General features: G+C 42.1%; 1 protein-coding gene across 1 annotated transcript in view; it reads right to left on the bottom strand.

Annotated features, from left to right (window-relative positions):
• Positions 1-18227, bottom strand: part of LOC306773529 (plexin-B2-like) — a 270463-nt gene that overhangs the window by 142989 nt on the left and 109247 nt on the right. The window contains exon 4 of the mRNA XM_079263372.1: positions 11530-11570. The gene's annotated coding sequence lies outside the window, so the exon portion shown is untranslated. The remainder of the gene's footprint in view (positions 1-11529; positions 11571-18227) is intronic.

Genomic DNA, 18227 nt, shown 5'->3' with positions numbered 1-18227 from the left:
AAGGGCTCTGGAAATGTACATAATTATTATCATTGCCATCAAAACATGTCAGAAGCAGAAGGTTTTAAGCCTGTAAAATTAAGTTGCTTTAAATCCTGTTCACTGGATTGTGTTTTTTCTATCAATCATCTTAAACATCTGTTTGATATGATCGAAATGCTCAAAGTTGTAGTCCTAAAACCATTTTTGAAGTAATTTTGCCCCAAACTGCCAACAGAAAGAGGCTTCAGTCAAAAAGAAAAGCAGTTGCTGTAATGGGTTTTACATGTCAGTGTTTAGTATCAGTTAAACGCTGATGATGACCATGTTAAGCATGAGAGGAAGGACAATTTGTCCAAAGCATCACACCATCACTGCCTACTGCATTTACCCATAATCCATCTTAGTGCCATGTTTTCCTCAGATACATTTACACCTTAACTCTTCCACATGAAAGAAAATATTATCTATAAACTGACTCAGTTCACATAATAATCATATGTTTAACTGGTTTTCCTTCTGTGGACTACTCTTTGTAAGATCCCTTGTGCAGGCGCTGTGACCCAGCTCTGTAGCACAATGTGACCCTTGTCAAACTATAGCATTTTTTCTGCTTTCGTCATGTCAACATCAAGGACAGAGCACTTGCTGCTTAATATATCCCTCCCCATGCTAAGTGCCAGGGTAACAAGAGAATCAATATTTCCTATTTCACCCATCAGCGGTCATAAGGTTACATCTGAACTTTCTCTGTTTCAGGTACAATTTGTTTATTCATGTTGCATCTCACTAACAAAAACAAAAGCAGATGGGAGACGTCAGGTTTACATCATCTGGTGTGAAAAGGTCGTCTAATCTCTGTAGACTAACCAGCTCATTGATGAGCCGTCCATCTCAAATCACAGAGGACGGCCTAGGAAGACATGTTTGGAAAGCATCCAAACGTTTTGAGCACAAACAAGCAGACTGCAGATAATGTGCACAAATCAAGTTTGATCAACCCTGAAGGAATAAACATTGGTTTATTTGGAAGACAGCAAGAGTGGCACCATTCAGTGTTAACTCAAGCTTGGCTCCACCATTCACCCGATGACCCAGCAGCCTCTCTGCTGCTGCTCAGTTTTTCTCCAACAGCAGATTTATTTGCATATTTTAACTTGAACGGCACTCAAGGTTTCAAAAGTTCTTCAGGCTTCTTAAGGAAAACTTTCCACCGGGAGAGTCCTCACAGGGGTTACGGGATCATGTCAGGGAGTCGCCAGAACATTCTGAAAATACATGTATTTATACAATAAGTTTAGCTTTATGATTATTATTAAATGCATTTTTTATATGAGTTTAAACTGTTTTATGCTCCAATGTTGGTCATGAATTTATCAGCTGAGCTTGTGAGTTTGAATGAACTTTTATGCACACCATGTCTGATAACACACAACAGACCAAACACACACACAAACAAACAAAAAACCCTGCATTTTAGGTGTTCCAGCATGTTTGCTATAACATGCATGTTGGTTGTCCCATTTTTTACATTTACATTGTCTGTTTAGTCTCCTTTCTTTGGTCCCCTCACCAGGTCCAGCATTAATATGTAAAAACTGTTATAAAAACCAATAATTATATCTAAATATATAAACCCAGGAATATATGAGCAATTATTTCTGATGTGATTTATAAGATAAATGTAAAGATTTCTGACACTGCGAGTCATAGTGGTTGTGTAGCTGTGGTGGGATGGGGGGTACTGGAGGCCGGGTGTGCTGGACTGGATTGTTCTCTTTGTTTATTGTAAGGCAACATGAGAAATGGCCATTCTGGTTGGGTCTTATGGTGAAATCTTGTCCGAATGAGGCCACGTTCACATCAGTTTGTTTTATTTGTAACGGTTTGCCGGGAAAGTCCGCTTCCTTTGGGGGCAAATGTGCAAACCAATTCTGATTCGGATCAAAGAAGTGGACTCTGTCTGCCTACAAGCCCAGGTCTCAGTCCGCTTCAAGCGGACTATAAAAAGTGGATTGTGGGTTCAGTACACAGCACCGCGGGAAACACAACCAAAACACACACACATGGGGCGACAGGTGATTCTAGTTGGGAGAAATAAGTCACGGTGAAGAATTTGATTAAAGTTCTGATAGAAATCTGATCAACGAGGACCTCATACAGAACCAAGCTTTCTGCTCTATGGTGGAGACTGAAACACATTTTTAAAAAGGTTTGATTTGTTCAGGAAGTGCAGCGTGAATGCGGTCTCAGACCAGAATAATGTCGCCCTGAAGCGGGTCCCCACTAGGACCACCCTGATGTGAATGCATCCTGAAGCTGTGAGCTCAGATTTTACAGCACGGCTTGTCAGAGATCCAGAACCAGCTTTTTACGTTTAATCACGTCGGTGTTGACTTACTTAAAATCAGTTTCAGTTCGATGTTTTTAAGTCTTTTTCCTGGAGTTTGGATCTTCTGGTAAAGCAGTGTTTTGAAGATTTCTCCCAGTTGCTTTTCATCCTTTGGGACGAAACTACAGCGGTAAAGAACTTGTGGATTCAATGTTTTTCCAGGCAGAAATGTTCTATAATAGCCGAGGGGCTTCAGAGGTGAAGAAATACGAGTTTTCCTCTTGGACTGTATGAAACATGCAAGTTGATCCGACCTGAGGAGTGAAGAAACAAAACGGAGCATGTTTCATTTACTGCACGACTGTGAGTCAGTGAATCTTCACATAAAGCCCTTCATATGCTAAAGCCATCAAACCCGAACCTGTTTCCACAGAGCTGACACACAAAGCCCATTTTAGAAGTTAGAAATAAAGAGAATAATTGAAAACGAGGCTGTGGAGAGCAGTGAGGTAAGCTGCTAAAGCCATCAGAGGCTGGGAGGGTCCCTGCTGTTGTCCATAAAAGCTTCAATGTAGCCAATAGCTTAGAAAGTCTGCTTCAGTACTTTCCCTCCTCCTTCTCTTCACTCCTCACTCACAGCCTCCCAGTCGGCCTCGAGTTCATGTATAACAGCCATGAGCTGCAGGTATCCCTGATTCAGCCATTTTTTACAGGCATTAAAAGGATTGAAAGGAACGACACAGCCGAGCCTTGCTGGAAAACAACAAAGCGCTGCTCTGGTGCGTGCACACATCTACAATAACGCATTCAGTGGCGTCCAAAAAGCGTGATCTCAGGGCGCACGGGCTGACCACAGGCCAGCGTGCAACAAAAAACCTGGAAAATGAGGGAGAAGAAAAGACAGAACTGCTTTGCTTTGATGTGAACAGATTTTACTGCGGTCAAATGGCACACCAGCGATGATTCTTAATAATCCAGCTCACTTTTCTGATTATAAAAAATGAGTTTCTGACAGATAAAACAGTGTGGGACAAACAGGACATAAATGCGACAATCCTTCTACATCACAACTTCTCAGTGTTTGTTTCCAGTTTCTCTGCTTTAAGCTGTGTGTGAAGTTGTGTTTGGATGAGGAAGCATTTCTGCAACATTAACTTGATGGAAAAGTACTTGGAGTTGTTCAAATGGTAAAAAACAGAGCTACTTTAATGTGATAGCTGATGAGAGTGCATGGAAAGCTCATTTCTGTGAATATACTTTGCATTTACCTGCTTCCACCTACTTTTTTCTGCGGGAAGAATGGACAAAACAACTTTCATTTATTAGTGTACAGTGGATATTGTGTGTGTGTGTGCGTTGCTTAAGTGACAAGTCAAAAATCTTTATCCAGTAGCAGTCCGTTGTGCAGCCCTTCAACCAGTCGGCTACAACAAAAGCCAGGTAAAGAGTTTATTTCAGAGCTTCAGTGTGAGACGTTACAGTCAGGAATCACATGACTGCATGAGGACAAAACGCTCCTGTGGTCCTGAGCTCAGCACGTTTTGTTGAAATGCTCGTGCACACCCAGATGTTGTGTTGCACTCAATGCAAATCACAGTTTCAGCCTTTAAACAGGAGAAACAACTGCAGCCACGTGGAGTGAGTGCAGAACAGACATCGTCCCGCTGCAGACTGAGTCAGATATTCACAGGTGTTTGTGGTTTTTTTCCACACAGCTGGAAAAATGCAACAAAACAAGATCATAAGTTACGTTTGTGTTTGTTCATTTGCAATCTGGACGTCAAGATAGAATTACCAGACCTGTGCAGAACTCATCATCTATTAATGTGTTAAGTCAGAACACGATCATGTGGAGTACAAATGGGTCAGATTTTATATAAATAAAGGAAAATAAAAAAAGAAAAACCTCTTGAATCTGAAAAACAGTGAACTAATGTGCTGCCATTTTGATGTTCATAGTGATGAAAAGCTGAAAGTGGCTGCAAACCGGAGAGGAAAAAGTGACATGAGTTGGACATTTCTATTCTACGTGTCTAAAGTGACATCGATTAACCCGACATGCATGCATTTGGACAGGAAGGAGGAAGCTGGAGAACATGCAAACTCCACATGAGGCTCGAACCAGCGGCCTTCTTGGTGTGGGACTGCAGCGTTAACCACTACACAACCGTCCAGCAGAGAAACAATCCCGTTTGTAGCGACGGGTAGAAGACCTGAGGTTTGGAAGAGTGCTGAATATTCAGGACACACATGAAACCACTCAAACTGGATGTTCTGTCATTTCTCTGACATCTAACCCGACACAGCGCTGTCGTAGCAGTAGCAGTGATGCAGCGCTGCAGCCAGAGAAAGTCTGAGGAGGATGACAGAAACACAATAACCTACCAGTTGATTTGGAAATAATTGGTATTAAATGTGCTGCTTATAATAATCAGAGGATATCTGGTTAATTCCAGGAGAATCAGCTGTCCGAATGTGTGCAAGAATGGACTCATTTTTGTTTTCCTTTGGTCAGACATATAGTTTAACGCTCCGTTACAGAAGAGCCTATAATGTACCTTATCTGACTGTAAATGAGACTTTTCCGTGCTGCAGCGAGCACTGAGCCCAGTTCAGGTGGCAGAAACGCACCAAGCAAACAAATGTTTCTGGGAGGAATCAAAAACTGGAACCAGATGTCTGCCTAAAAAAAAAAAAGCCTTTTAAGGGAAGAAAATGGGACTGAAAAACAAGGAAGTGGGTGCAAAAATGTTCAAAAAAGAAAAAGCAGTGAACAGTGAGCAGCAGTGATTCAAACCGAATGTCTGGCTGACGTTTCTACCCCTCCGAAGCGCACGCTGGCGTGGAGCGCCTGGAAGAAAGCGCATGAAGACACAGGCCACTGCTGGCTTCCACCGAAAAGAAAAACACGAAAAGCCACACAAGTTTCCATTCATCCACGCCCTCCAAACACACCAAAACACTGGCAGCAATTCTGAAACTGTTCAGTCATACCACACACACACACACACACACACACACACCGCAGCACCAGTTGGCAGCGGATAAAACTCCAAGTCATCGCCATGGCCTCGCTCGCGCTCAGTGAACTTCTCCTCCAACTCTCATGTTCTTTTCTTCTGATGAGGAACGTCACGACTTCATCGTTCTATCCATCACTCCATCCCTCCCCCATTCTTCAGTATAACTCATGCATCTAACGGGGAGAGGATGAAAAAGACGGACACACACCGAGTTCTGGCAGGACTCTGGTGATGTTTGCCATCTGTGTGTGTGTGTAGTCCAGGCCAGCTCACACTCCTCACATTTCACGCAGCGATCCAGCCCTGGGACGCAGCCCAAACACAACAATCAGCTGGCTGCACACATGCAAACCGGGTCTGCCGCCGCTGCTGGAAAAGTCCAGCAGCAGCAGGCGTGGCGAGTGAAGAAGACTGAAAGAGAGAGGAAAAAAAATGGTTCTTGTTCTGTTTCACACACCAAACCTTTATTAATCCCTGGCTGGAGTTGGACGGAGTCACTGTTTTCTGCTGAGAACATCATCTGTTGTTGGATAATCCGATCAAACAGCATCAGTCTACGCAGCAACTTTTTGCCTTCAGGTAAACGAGGGAAAGGTCTCAGTGGTTGTAAATAAGAAGATTACGTTCAACTTGATTATGTTTGCACAGACAGCAGCAAATCAATGAGGAGGAAAGCATCCTGCGGACTCACGGCTTATGTGAGATGATAAATAACAGGGAATACATCCAAAGATGGCTCTGGAGTTAAATAAAGACCAACAAGAATTATCTCCTTTAGCTAAAATATTCAATGAATTATCTGTTGTATGTGGGCATGTTGTGTCACAAGCTGCTGTCAGCAGGAGTATAAATCTGTCCCTCCAGGTACAACCTGGACAAGTGTACCCCTCTAACACTCATAATGGGACTTCATGGAAACTACATGTACCTTTTTGAGGCTTCTGAAAGGTACATTCATGTCCTCAGGTAGTAAATGTTGGATGCATGTGTCGTTTCTTAACGTTGTGGCACAAAATTAGCCTGCGAACTCAGATTAGATGCTTTTACAGCTCATTAGAACATCTAACTAGATTCATAGTTGTGTGTAAAAAAAACAAGCAGCAACCTCCGGCGGTAAAAAGTGAAGCCTATGTGCAAGTGTATAAAACTGCAGTTCCCCCTTCATCCACTAGGAGCTGCAAAACAGAGCAAATCCCCATAGACTCCCATGTTAAAAAGACCAACTTCACAACAGAAATAAACATGTTTACAGCAGAAATAAACATGTTTACATCAGGATTAAACACGTTTACATCAAGAATAAACATGTTTACAGCAGATATAAACATGTTTACAGCAGGAATAAACATGTTTACAGCAGATATAAACATGTTTACATCAGGATTAAACACGTTTACATCAGGAATAAACATGTTTACAGCAGGAATAAACATGTTTACATCAGGATTAAACACGTTTACATCAGGAATAAACACGTTTACAGCAGATATAAACATGTTTACAGCAGGAATAAACATGTTTACAGCCTGGTTCAAAAATCCATTTTAGGTTTAATAGATCAGGTTTACCTTCATGGCAACTGTGGGGGGAGTAAATTTTTTGGTAACTCGCCCATTTAAAAGTAATTTAATCTCAAAATTCAGCATATTTAGGGGCGTGTCCTTTTGATTGACAAGTTCCCGATCTCCCGCTTCAAGTAAGAAGAACGTAGAACAACCGCGGTTTTTAGCAGTTTAACAACATGACTTAGCTTTAGCCCGCTTACCTCCGTTAGCTGGTTAGCTCCTGTTATCTCCGGGTTAGCTGGTTGCATTTTGGGAAAACACATTGTTCTTATTTGTTTTCTGGTGGTTAAGGAGGAAGAGCGATCATTTGCCAGTCACGAGGTTGGTTGTTTAAGTCCGGGTTGGGATTTGCTCCACATGTCAAAGTGTCCCTGATGAAGGCAGTAAAACCTTTACTGTCTAACGTGTTCGCTGGGATGGGAAAGTACGTCTTTCTTTTGGCTTGAGGTGACGGACTTTGTTCTACGCCCACTTTTGAACTTTATAAGGAACAAACGACAAGAGGATGAGTGAGTTCCTACTGCTGAGGGCAGTTACTGGTTTCTACAGATGGCAGCTCCCATAGGAGCATTGACAAACCTCATGCTCTGTACACGAACCCCAGAAATCAACCATTATTACTCACATTAGGCTGATATTTGGGTCAAACCATAGACTGTATAAAAAAAGATGGGCGGAGCCTCTGTGACATCACCCGTAGGTTTCTGAAGAGCTGAATTGAAGCTCGTCGCCATCTTGGCAGTGTCATGCGTGTCGTCTGGCGAGGAAAATACAAATATGGGCAATGAGGTGGAGCTGAGAGGGGGGCTGTGAGCGTCATGGTGGATGATTGACATCGAGCAAACTCTGAGCTTTCTGTAGCTAAGAGCTAACCGAGCTAACCCGGAGATAACAGGAGCTAACCAGCTAACGGAGGTAAGCGGGCTAAAGCTAAGTCACGTTGTTAACCGGCTAAAAACCGTGGTTGTTCTACGTTCTTCTGACTTGAAGCCAGAGATTGGTACCTGTCAATCAAAAGGACACGCCCCTAAATTTGCCGAAAAAAATTCACTATTAAATCTATTAAACCTAAAATGGACTTTTGAACCAGGCTGTAAACATGTTTATTCCTGCTGTAAACATGTTTATTCCTGCTGTGACGTTGGTCTTTTTAACATGGGAGTCTATGGGGATTTGCTCGGTTTTGCAGCCCCTAGTGGATGAAGGGGGAACTGCAGTTTTATGCATTTCTGCATAGGCTTCACTTTAAACCACCAGAGGTTGCCGCTTGGGTCAAACACGTTATATGTTAATCTATTAGTCCAACCTAAATAAAAACCGAAGCTGCGTGTCCTGCGCGTATAGCTCGACTCAACTGGGCCTTGGTGCTCTGCATGTGCTCCAAAGCTTTGCATCACTCTGCTAAAAAAACAGGAAAATATTGTGTGTATTAATACAAATAAACTGTAAATAAATCTGCTTTAATTCCCATGTTTCTCTCTTTTGGCAGCCAACTGAAAAGCATCCCGTCAGTCTGAATCGCCTCCAGACTGCTGCTCTGCTTTCACTAAATCTGGATTTTAGAGCTGCATCATCAGCTGACAAAAGCAACTTAAAGACCATATCTGCAGCCGAATTCAACCGGACCAGCGATGTCCACTCCATCTACCGCAGGAATTGAGTTACTCACTGGCGTCAGGAATACTGGAGTGAATAACTCGATTACCTGGCTATGTACACATTCTGGGATGAGGATGGCGATCCAGTTAATGTCCAAACTGGAACCTGTCACATGTTCTGTGGAAAATGCAGGAAAATCTAGCTTTTTCCTTGCAGATATGAAGTATTTCGATTTCTGGTATAGAAATTGAGAGCTCAACACCTCACACTCGGGATGAAGGTGTTTTACTCAGCTCTGCAACTCAGACGCTGACAAAGGCTGAAAGCTGTTGAGCTTATTCCCACGACTTTTCCAGCCTGATCCAAACAGAAAAGGACACTTTTTGCATTTGATCCGCCTTTGATCACATTTTTAATGCTTCATTTATCACTCAGGGACAGGAAGGGTTTGAATATTAATTCAACAAAAGGCGAAAAAATGAAAGAAAAGGATGTGAACCGAACAGAAACCATCGGGATTAAAGAGATGAAGAGCCTGATAAACATCCCTGACAGACATTCAGGTATTTGCTTTCTTCAGATCTGTGGGATTGGCAGGGAATGAGCGGCTGGGAAACGGGAGCCTTTCTGGAACGGGAGGAGTTATACGAAGCAACGTGGATAAAACAGAAGCGAGCTGGAGGTTGGGAAGAGGGAAATCAGCGTGGATGGAGACAGAAGGGGAAGATGCAGACGCACACTTCAGCGACACGCTTTAACAGGAGCTGGCAGAGCGCGAGTGGACAGAGGCGGATCATGGAAACCAGTCCTTCTGATCAGACAGATACTCAAATCGACTGGTCACACTGGAGGATTTCATTTGAGGCCTTCAGCAATAAAACTTAAAGCGCTGAATTACTTCTTCATTCATTGACTTTATCAAAGATTCAGCTGAACTGAAAAACTTCACAGATTCTCTGTAAAAGCTCTCCAAGTAGCCGCGGAGGCATGACCGGGAGATCCACGCTTCATTTTCACCTGGTTAGAGCCTACAGTTTGATACATTTTTAATATTTCCTTTCATTTTTATTTATTATTATAAATTATAGGTGGAGACAGAAAATGGATGGATTATTATCAACAAATTATGTAGTTTCATAATTTTCTTTTTGGACATAAATCATGTTTTTCAGAGTTTTTATCGCATGAAAATCGATTAGAAAACAAAAATCAAATCCAAATGGAGTCCAACAAAAGTCACAAACCACAAATAAAACCAAATAAAACCAAATAAATTAAAGTAGAGAAGCACCAGGACATGTTCAGCAGGGAAATCTAAACTCCACACACTCTTCTCTTTGTTATTTAAGTGGAGCTCTGCAGCAGGCAGAAGACGGTGAAAGTCAGAGTTATTCACACATGTCAACATCTGCGTCCATCTGGACTCGCAGCAGTCTGACCGGCAGTCTACGAATGTCCTCCACTGTTGGATTTCTCACTTGTGTTGCTCTCACTCTCTGATGTGAGTCACTTCAGAGAAAAGCATCTGCTAAATGACTAGAGATCAGAACAGCTTCACATTATAAACACTCATTATGAATATACATGTAAAACCATCACACTCAAGTGAAACACATTACAGTTCTAAAACACACACACCTCATCTCACACACACACACACACCTACATCGTACGCATACATTGTTCTGTTTAAGTTGTAACATGTAAACTGCCTGTAACTCTTGCTGCCTCTTGGCCAGGACTCCCTGGAGAAAGAGGTTCTTAACCTAAATGGGACTATCCTGGTGAAATAAAGGTTAAATAAAATAAAAAGATAAAACATTAAAGCATCAGCAGTTTCTGCAGCCCTGAGGCGTACGTTGTGGTCTCACCTCCTGGAACAACTAAAGGTCGGTTCCAGCAGACCTCAGGGTCTGCAAGGCTTCATAGTTTAGGAGAAGGTCTGATAAATAAGGCGGCCCAAGACATTCGAGACCTTAAAACCTGTCCTGAACCGCACGGGGATTCGTGGGAATAAAACCTTTAGTTTGCTTCATCTTTTATTTTCCAACCAGGAAACTCACATTCCTATTGGGAATCTTTATCAAGCTGGAAGTTCAGATTCCTCCGCTGTCTTTCCATAAAGCACCAGTTACTGTAACAAACTGGGAAATTTAATGCACAACTTACCACAAAATGTTACCAGTAAGAGGAACTGGGACAAAGTACCTCCAGTTAAACTGCAGAGGTGGAAATTCATGATGGAGAAGGGAGATGATGCTGTTCTGACTCAGTAAAATGTTTTCCATCCAGATTTGTAAACGCTTCATGTCTTTATCTCGAGTCTTCAGGTTTCAGCGGCTGTTGCAGGACCTTGCTAACGGCTGAATAAACTGCATCCTCCAGATGATTTCACTTTAAATAGAAAAGGAGGGAAATCAGACAGCTGGATGAGAAAATGCAGACCTGGGATCAGCTCAGGTTGGGACATGCTGAGGCTTTCACTAACCTGGCCTCAAGACCTCACTTCTAAATGTGTGTGTAAACAAAGGATTTATTGCAATCACTTATCCACTTGAGACTGGCATAACGTAAGATCGAGTCCCGTCTACATACAAAGGTAAGAGTTAGCCTGAAAAAAAAGGACATCTATTAGAAATGAGGAGACATTTGAACCCTTTTAGGTTTGGGTTGGACGACATTTGTGATTTATTTTAAGTCCCTCTTCATTCTCCTGAGGAAGACCATGGAAGGAGCAACAAAGGTAAGTGTGTGAAGAATGTCAGCTATCTCCCCGACATGACAGAACAACCTCAGTAAGAATTAAATGCTTTAAAAATAAGCTTGAAGGCTGAAATTATCCACCAAAATCTTTCAAGTCACACACAAAGAGACCAAACTGCCAAAACCAGAAGCTGAAGGCATTCACAGGAGCCCTCGGCACTGAAAGGCAGGGTGAAGACGACAATGTTGAAGCTATCAGAGAGAAATCCACTCATGGAAAGACGTCTGTGTGACAGGATTTCAGCATAACGTTGGGAATCCTCCTTACCTGCTCAGTGTTCAGGTCTGCTGATCTATCACCCCTCTCTCCTGAAAGCAAACACAAACACGGCTTGTTAGACAGAAATATTTGGGGTAAAAACAGGATTTGTAGGAGGGGTCATGGATCATCATAGATGTCACAGTGCAGTTTAACCTGGAAGAGTGGACACTCAGCCTGAGGGCTGCTCTGGATTTACAGGTTAAAACCAGGAGACGTATGAGCCACCGATCAGCCCGGAGGACTGGATCGTGTTTCTGTTGTCTGTGCCTGAAGACCTTCAGAGCTACAAAGACTTTTACCAAACACAAAGGAGCTCGTTTGAAATGAAAACAGCATTTAGTGGATTTGCTCCGATAATCTCTACTCAGTGGTGCGTTTATATGATGCTACTGATCATTTCTTAACCCTGTAACGCCGCACCAGAGAAATAATATTGTTTAAAAAGCCATTTTTGTCACTTTGACAAATTAAAAGTAAAAAAAAAAAAAAAAGCATGTACTTTACATGTTACTCATTAGTCAGTATTAATGCAATGCTAAATGTTTCCACCAGGGGGCAGAATTTAACGTACCAGCTCGTATACGAAAAGGTTCGGAGCACAAATTTAGCCATAAAATGATGCAACACATGTCAGAAACAGTAAATGCAATATGATGAACATGGCGTGAGCGGTTAATGAGTCCATGCAGCAGTAGCCGTGTGAATGTGGTGGAATTCTGCGGGGAAAACCGCACTGGTTTTTTTTCTGTTTTTTGGTTTCGTTAAATATTTAAGGAGACGGAGTTTGTCCTCTGCCAAAGACATTGCCCTTCATTGCAGTTTTACACGAAGGAAGCATAAAAACTAACAAAAAGTCATCCATTATGAGTTGATAACTGTTCCCTCGATTAAAAAAAAATCTCCTTCATGGTTTTTGCCTGAAGGATTTGCAGTCCCGTCCATCTTTTATACACAGTATATGGATGTTACTGGTTTAGCGCCCCTTCTGGCCAGAAGTTTAAATAAATCCTTTCCTTTTGGGTATTCACACCTCAGTTTCACATATTTCCTCTTCAACTTCCTGCTGTTTGAGGTTTAATTTTAAAATAACTGTAATTATCATCATCATGCCTGGTAACAGCAGCTGTAATGTCAGGTGAGGGGTGAGGGGTGAGGTCCCCCTCCTCCCTTCCCCCCAGCTGATGATGAATATTTTTTGTCTGTACAGTTTTTCAGTTTCTTCCTGGTGATGGAAGGAAACATGTCGAATGACGCTTTGCCATCTGGATGTTTACATGTTAGATGGGGGAACATATGGACTCACACAAACGGGAGCAAACACACACACACACACACACACACACACACACGACTCGGTTCTGCAATCCAGAAGCATATGGTTCTTTGAGATAGTCGAGACAGACTTGGCTATTCTGTTGGATAGCACCGAGGGCCTCGGTTTTGTCAGAAGTGCTGCCAAACAAACTTCACCACACATGCACACACATCTCCAGACTTGCTCCAGTAGCTGCTTTGCAACTTGTTTCCATGCGAAGTGAGCGGCAGCAGGGGCGACTTTAGTGCTCGTGTCTGGAGGGGAGGTGAGCAGCAGCGTGAAACCAAAACAGAGATATCTGGCATGCGTGTTACTTCAGGCTTATTCAGCTTGGCTTTGTTCATTACACATGTCTCATTATGAAGATCACTCCTGGAGTAGATTTCTTTCTCCATCTTCTGGTTTAGAAAGTCTTTTTACTTTAGAGCATAGCTGCTTCAGCAATGAGAAAAACTCGACCCGTCTTGAAGTCGCAAAATGAAACGCCTTTAGTTTAATGCGTTTCCTGATGAAAGGCGTTATTTAAACTCCGGCAGAGATCCAGCGTTTTGCTATTATTCCACACAGTAATGTGCTTTCTCTGTGAAAGATAATACAAGATTTCTGGCGGTTCTTTAGAGTTAATTATGTGAATTAATCATATTTTATGTTTGTGAATGTAAGCAGGGCTTAGCTGGTGTTTCTGTAGCAGATTCTGCAGCTACTAGAATAAATCTATTACTGGTAATACAGAGTACAAACCAATGCTACCTAAAAGTACTTTACTGTGTGTAGCTTTTATAAATTTGGAAAGAGTCATTTCACTTGTACGCCACCCTGTTGGGTAATGACGTCACGTGGTTGCTATGGCGCCACCCAGTACTTTGGTTCAATGTTTTACCTTCATTTACCTTTGTTTAAAGGGCAATGTGCCGTCACACTGATCATTCACTAAAATAAAAAGATGGCTGCATCACAGTTAGCATTATTCTGATTCCCATTTGCAGTTTTTAACAGAAGCAGACAAGTACAGGAGCAGATGAGACCTGATCAACATCATGCAAGTATAAAACCCCATAAAAAATAAGAAAAAAAACCATTAAAAAAAAAAAAACAACAAAAAAAACCACCATAAAAACACAGTCCAGTATGTTCGCTTTGAACCAAAGCGGACTGACAGAGAGACACTCACTGAAAATACATAAAGAGAGATCAGATGGATGAAGATAAGTGGAAAAAGCATAGATTGTATATAAAAGATGGGTGGAGCCTCTGTGACGTCACCCGTAGGTTTCTGAAGAGCTGAATTGAAGCTCGGTGGGCGGTTCCTACCATCACCATCTTGGCAGGCGCATGCGCGTCGTCTCGCCCGGAAAATACAAATATGGGCAAAGAGGTGGAGCTGAGAGGGGGGGCTGTGAGCGTCATGGTGGATGATTGACATCGAGCGAACTCTGAGCTTTCTGTAGCTAAAAGCTAACAGAGTTAACCCGGAGATAACAGGAGCTAACCAGCTAACGGAGGTCAGCGGCCTGAAGCTAAGTCACGTTGTTAACCAGCTAAAAACCGCGGTTGTTCTACGTTCTTCTGACTTGAAGCAGGTGATCGAATACCTGTCAATCAAAAGGACACGCCCCTAAATGTGCCGAATTTGGAGATTAAATTACTTTAAAACGGGCGAGTTAGAAAAAAAATTCACTCCCCCCACAGTTGTCATGAAGGTAAACCTGACCTATTAAACTGAAAATGGATTATTGCACCAGGCTGTAAATATGTTTATTTCTGCTGTAAATATGTTTATTTCTGCTGTAAACATGTTTATCCCTGCTGTGAAGTTGGTCTTTTTAACATGGGAGTCTATGGGGATTCGCCCCCTAGTGGATGGAGGGGGAACTGCAGTCTTATACACTTCCGCAGAGGCTTCACTTTTAACCGCCGGAGGTTGACGCTTGTTAAAAAGTAAATGAACGAGCCAGTTTGACCTTCTCTTCCTTCTCTACTAGTCTTCAGACCAACCAAATCACATTACAACAGAATGCATTGTGCAGGTAAAACAGTGCCGACCTCCTCAGGAACACAGCTCACAGATTATAAAGTCATTGTGGGTTTTTTACATGTTACTGTTAATCTATATGGAAGAATTCATTGAGAAGCTGTGATAGTTAAAGTTCTTTTGTTAATCCGTGACTTTGTGCTACAGATTTAGGGTGGAAATGAGCCAGTAACATATGAAGACGCAGCAGATGCTTGAAGGAGCTGGAAAAAGTTGGTTTCTGTTGCTGCAGCTCTGCTTGAGCTTCGTTCAAGCGACAACCTCCGGCGGTTAAAAATTAAGCTTGTGCTAATGTGAAACATTTTAGGTTTAATAGGTCAGGTTTACCTTCATGACAACTGTGAGAGGGTTGACTTTACAGCTCATCCATTGAAAAGTAATTCAACACCAAAACTTTGCGTAATTGGGGGCGTATCCTTTTGATTGACAGGTTTTCGATTTCCAGCTACAAGAAGGCAGAATGAAGCATATCCAAGGTTTTTAGCTGACTAACAGTGTGACTTGGCTTTAGCCTGCTTAACTCCGTTAGCTGGTTAGCTCCTGTTAGCTCTGAGTTAGCTCGGTTAGCTCTTAGCTCCAGGCAGTAGCTAGATGTCAATCATCCAACCCACACTTGCAGCCCCCCAGATACGTTAAAGCACGGAAGTCCCGCAGGACAGTGGCTCTTGAGAACTGGAATATCAAGCAGCTAGACTTTTAAGCTTTTAAACGTCATGATGGGTTCAAAAAGTGTCGAGTCAAGTCCGACTTGCTGTGGTGAATTGGTTAAACAGATTGTAAATCACTGGTTCGCGTTACTCGCTATTAGCTTTTGCTTTGTTCTGAGAAAATTAAACCTCATGGGGCGATAAAACCTGTGCTTGCCAAGTATGAAACCAATCACAACAGGTGAGTTGAGCCAATCTTCATTTTTCATTTCATTCACAAGCATGTCCAAATAATCTTTATGATGACTATGATGAAGAATCTAAGCCATCAAACAGCCAGTTGTGCTTTGGGTTTTTATCACAGACATGTAGCAATGATGCCATTGGATGCACATTGGAAAGATTCATAAGAATATCCCAGCTGTTTTCATCCATCCACATACTTTCAAACATTTTAACATTTTTCACCCATTTGGCCGTCTGCAAGTTTGAACTACTGGGGAACTGATGGGTATTTCTCCAGTTAACGGCTTGCAACTTCCTTACACAGCATTCCCCATATTGGCTTATTTTACCACCTCTCTGAAGAAAATAAGCCTACAAACGTGACTTGATTCAATACTAACAACAGATAATGGTAAAACCTTGATGAGAACACACTACCAGCTCAATGAAAACACGTCATTATAGATTTTACCATTTTAAAACAGAACACAGGTGTATCATAGCCGCAGTTTTAACAGGCAGAATAAAAATGTCAAAACATAACCACCAAAAAACACGCCGATCTCTCTATAGCGGCGAGTTATGACTCTTTTTTATTAAAGGTTACGTGATGCAAGGTTTCATTGAAGGTTTCTACAACATTCACAACTGCAGCTGAATTAAACTAAATTCTTTACTTTGAGCTCGTAATTAAAGCTTTTTTTATTTTTTCCCTTTTCCAATCAACCTGATAAACATCCAACCGGTGCAGAAACATTTTGGCAAACTTCAGGGTTCACTTCTTTTCTGCAGCTCCAGACCTTTCAGGAGCCAGCAAAAAAATATCTGAAACATTTCCATAAGTTTTATTAAATTTCCAGCTGGCGATTGTGTATTCTTCCGTTCAGCTCACCCTGAACTGACCTCCCCTCCGCCGCTTTCATTTGCACTCGATTCAATATGTTTCAGCAACTGCTGCTGCAGTCGATCAGCAGATAGCAGGAAAATGCAGAGGGACCCGGGTTGCTCATCATTTCATATGAGGAAATAACCTTTCCTGAATACTTCATTTTTTCTCAACTATCTGAAGTCGATGTGAAACAGAAGAACTATTAAATCCCTGTGATTTATTATCGCATTAATATCTGAATCCATTTTAACTTTGCTTGTATACAAACGAGGCAGACGGAGGACGGACTCTCCCAGCAGGTCCAGGCTGTTGGCAGGGGATGCCCTCTGCTCTCTGTCTGACCTCTGTGCCAAAAAAATTGGAGTACACACTTTCTCCATCTGTTTCACACACACATTCCCTCTGCGGGTCATGCGTTATGTTCATATGGAGACTGTTGAACGGCTGCTGCCACATTAAAACTTGTTCCCAACCAGCAGGCTCATATAAAATCCGTGTGCCATGCCTGCACAGCAGCAGACAGGGAGTGGCCAAACTCGTAAAACAGCTGTCAATCATCTTGTGGCGGACACAAACATGCCTATCAGGGTTGTAAATGAACTGGCATGTTCCACAGCCAGATAGGACAAGTTCCGTCTCCAGTCTAAGCAGGATCAATGTTAAAGATGTCATTACATCAGGATGCCAAACCGCGGGATTGAGTGAAATGAGTCATAAACCGTTCAACAGCCAGACTTTACTGTTAAAAGCTTGTTTAATTCAGCTGTATTTAAGCAGTAAGCCGAGTCTTCTCAGCATTTAAACAGCTTGTCTGATGAGAGCATGAAGGCAGCGTATCATCCCCGCACTGAGAAGTAAACAGAAATACAACATGTCTGATGGCCAATACTGACAGGGATAAAGTTAAAAAGGAAGCTTCTGGGAACGATGTGGATTTTCTAAGAAGAACAGTTTCACTCTTCTATTTCATCAGGAAGGGTTAGAAACACTCATTGCCACAATTCAGGACTGAATAACATGCAACCAAGATGATACTGTGGCATAATTAGCTTCTCATAATTTAACAAAAGGAACTATTGCACGCAGGAAAGCAAACAAAACCATAAATAAATAAATAAATAAAATGCACTGCTTCTAGAGATACATGGCAGCACCTGTGTCCAACTGGTGCAGCCAGTTCAGCAGTCTGACCACTCAGAGATAACAAACTAGGTTTTAATAGCAGAGGACAGCTGGGCTCTGGATAATCATACCGGACCACTGACTCAAGAAAGGTTCAGAATGAAAGAAAGAGATCTGACAGTTGCTACCCACATTTATAGAAATGACATTATTATTCATAGAAAATAAAGGAGTATGAAGAACTTTACTAAACTGCATAGAAATGATTAAAATCATGTCAAACACCAGGCATAAAGAAAGATTCACATCCCTTATGTGTTATCATGAACAGTAACGCCTCTCACCCTCTGCTGGAGGCAGATGTGAGAAAATTACCCACAACGTCCAAACATGGAGGCAAAAAAATGGTGACAAGTGTAGAATCATAGATTGTATATGAAAGATGGACGGAGCCTCCGGTGGTTAAAAGTGAAG

Source organism: Telmatherina bonti (assembly GCF_933228915.1).
Source record: "Telmatherina bonti genome assembly, chromosome: 23".
In the NCBI taxonomy this organism is placed as follows: Eukaryota; Metazoa; Chordata; class Actinopteri; order Atheriniformes; family Telmatherinidae; genus Telmatherina; species Telmatherina bonti.
This window is presented reverse-complemented; position numbering and strand designations above follow the sequence as displayed.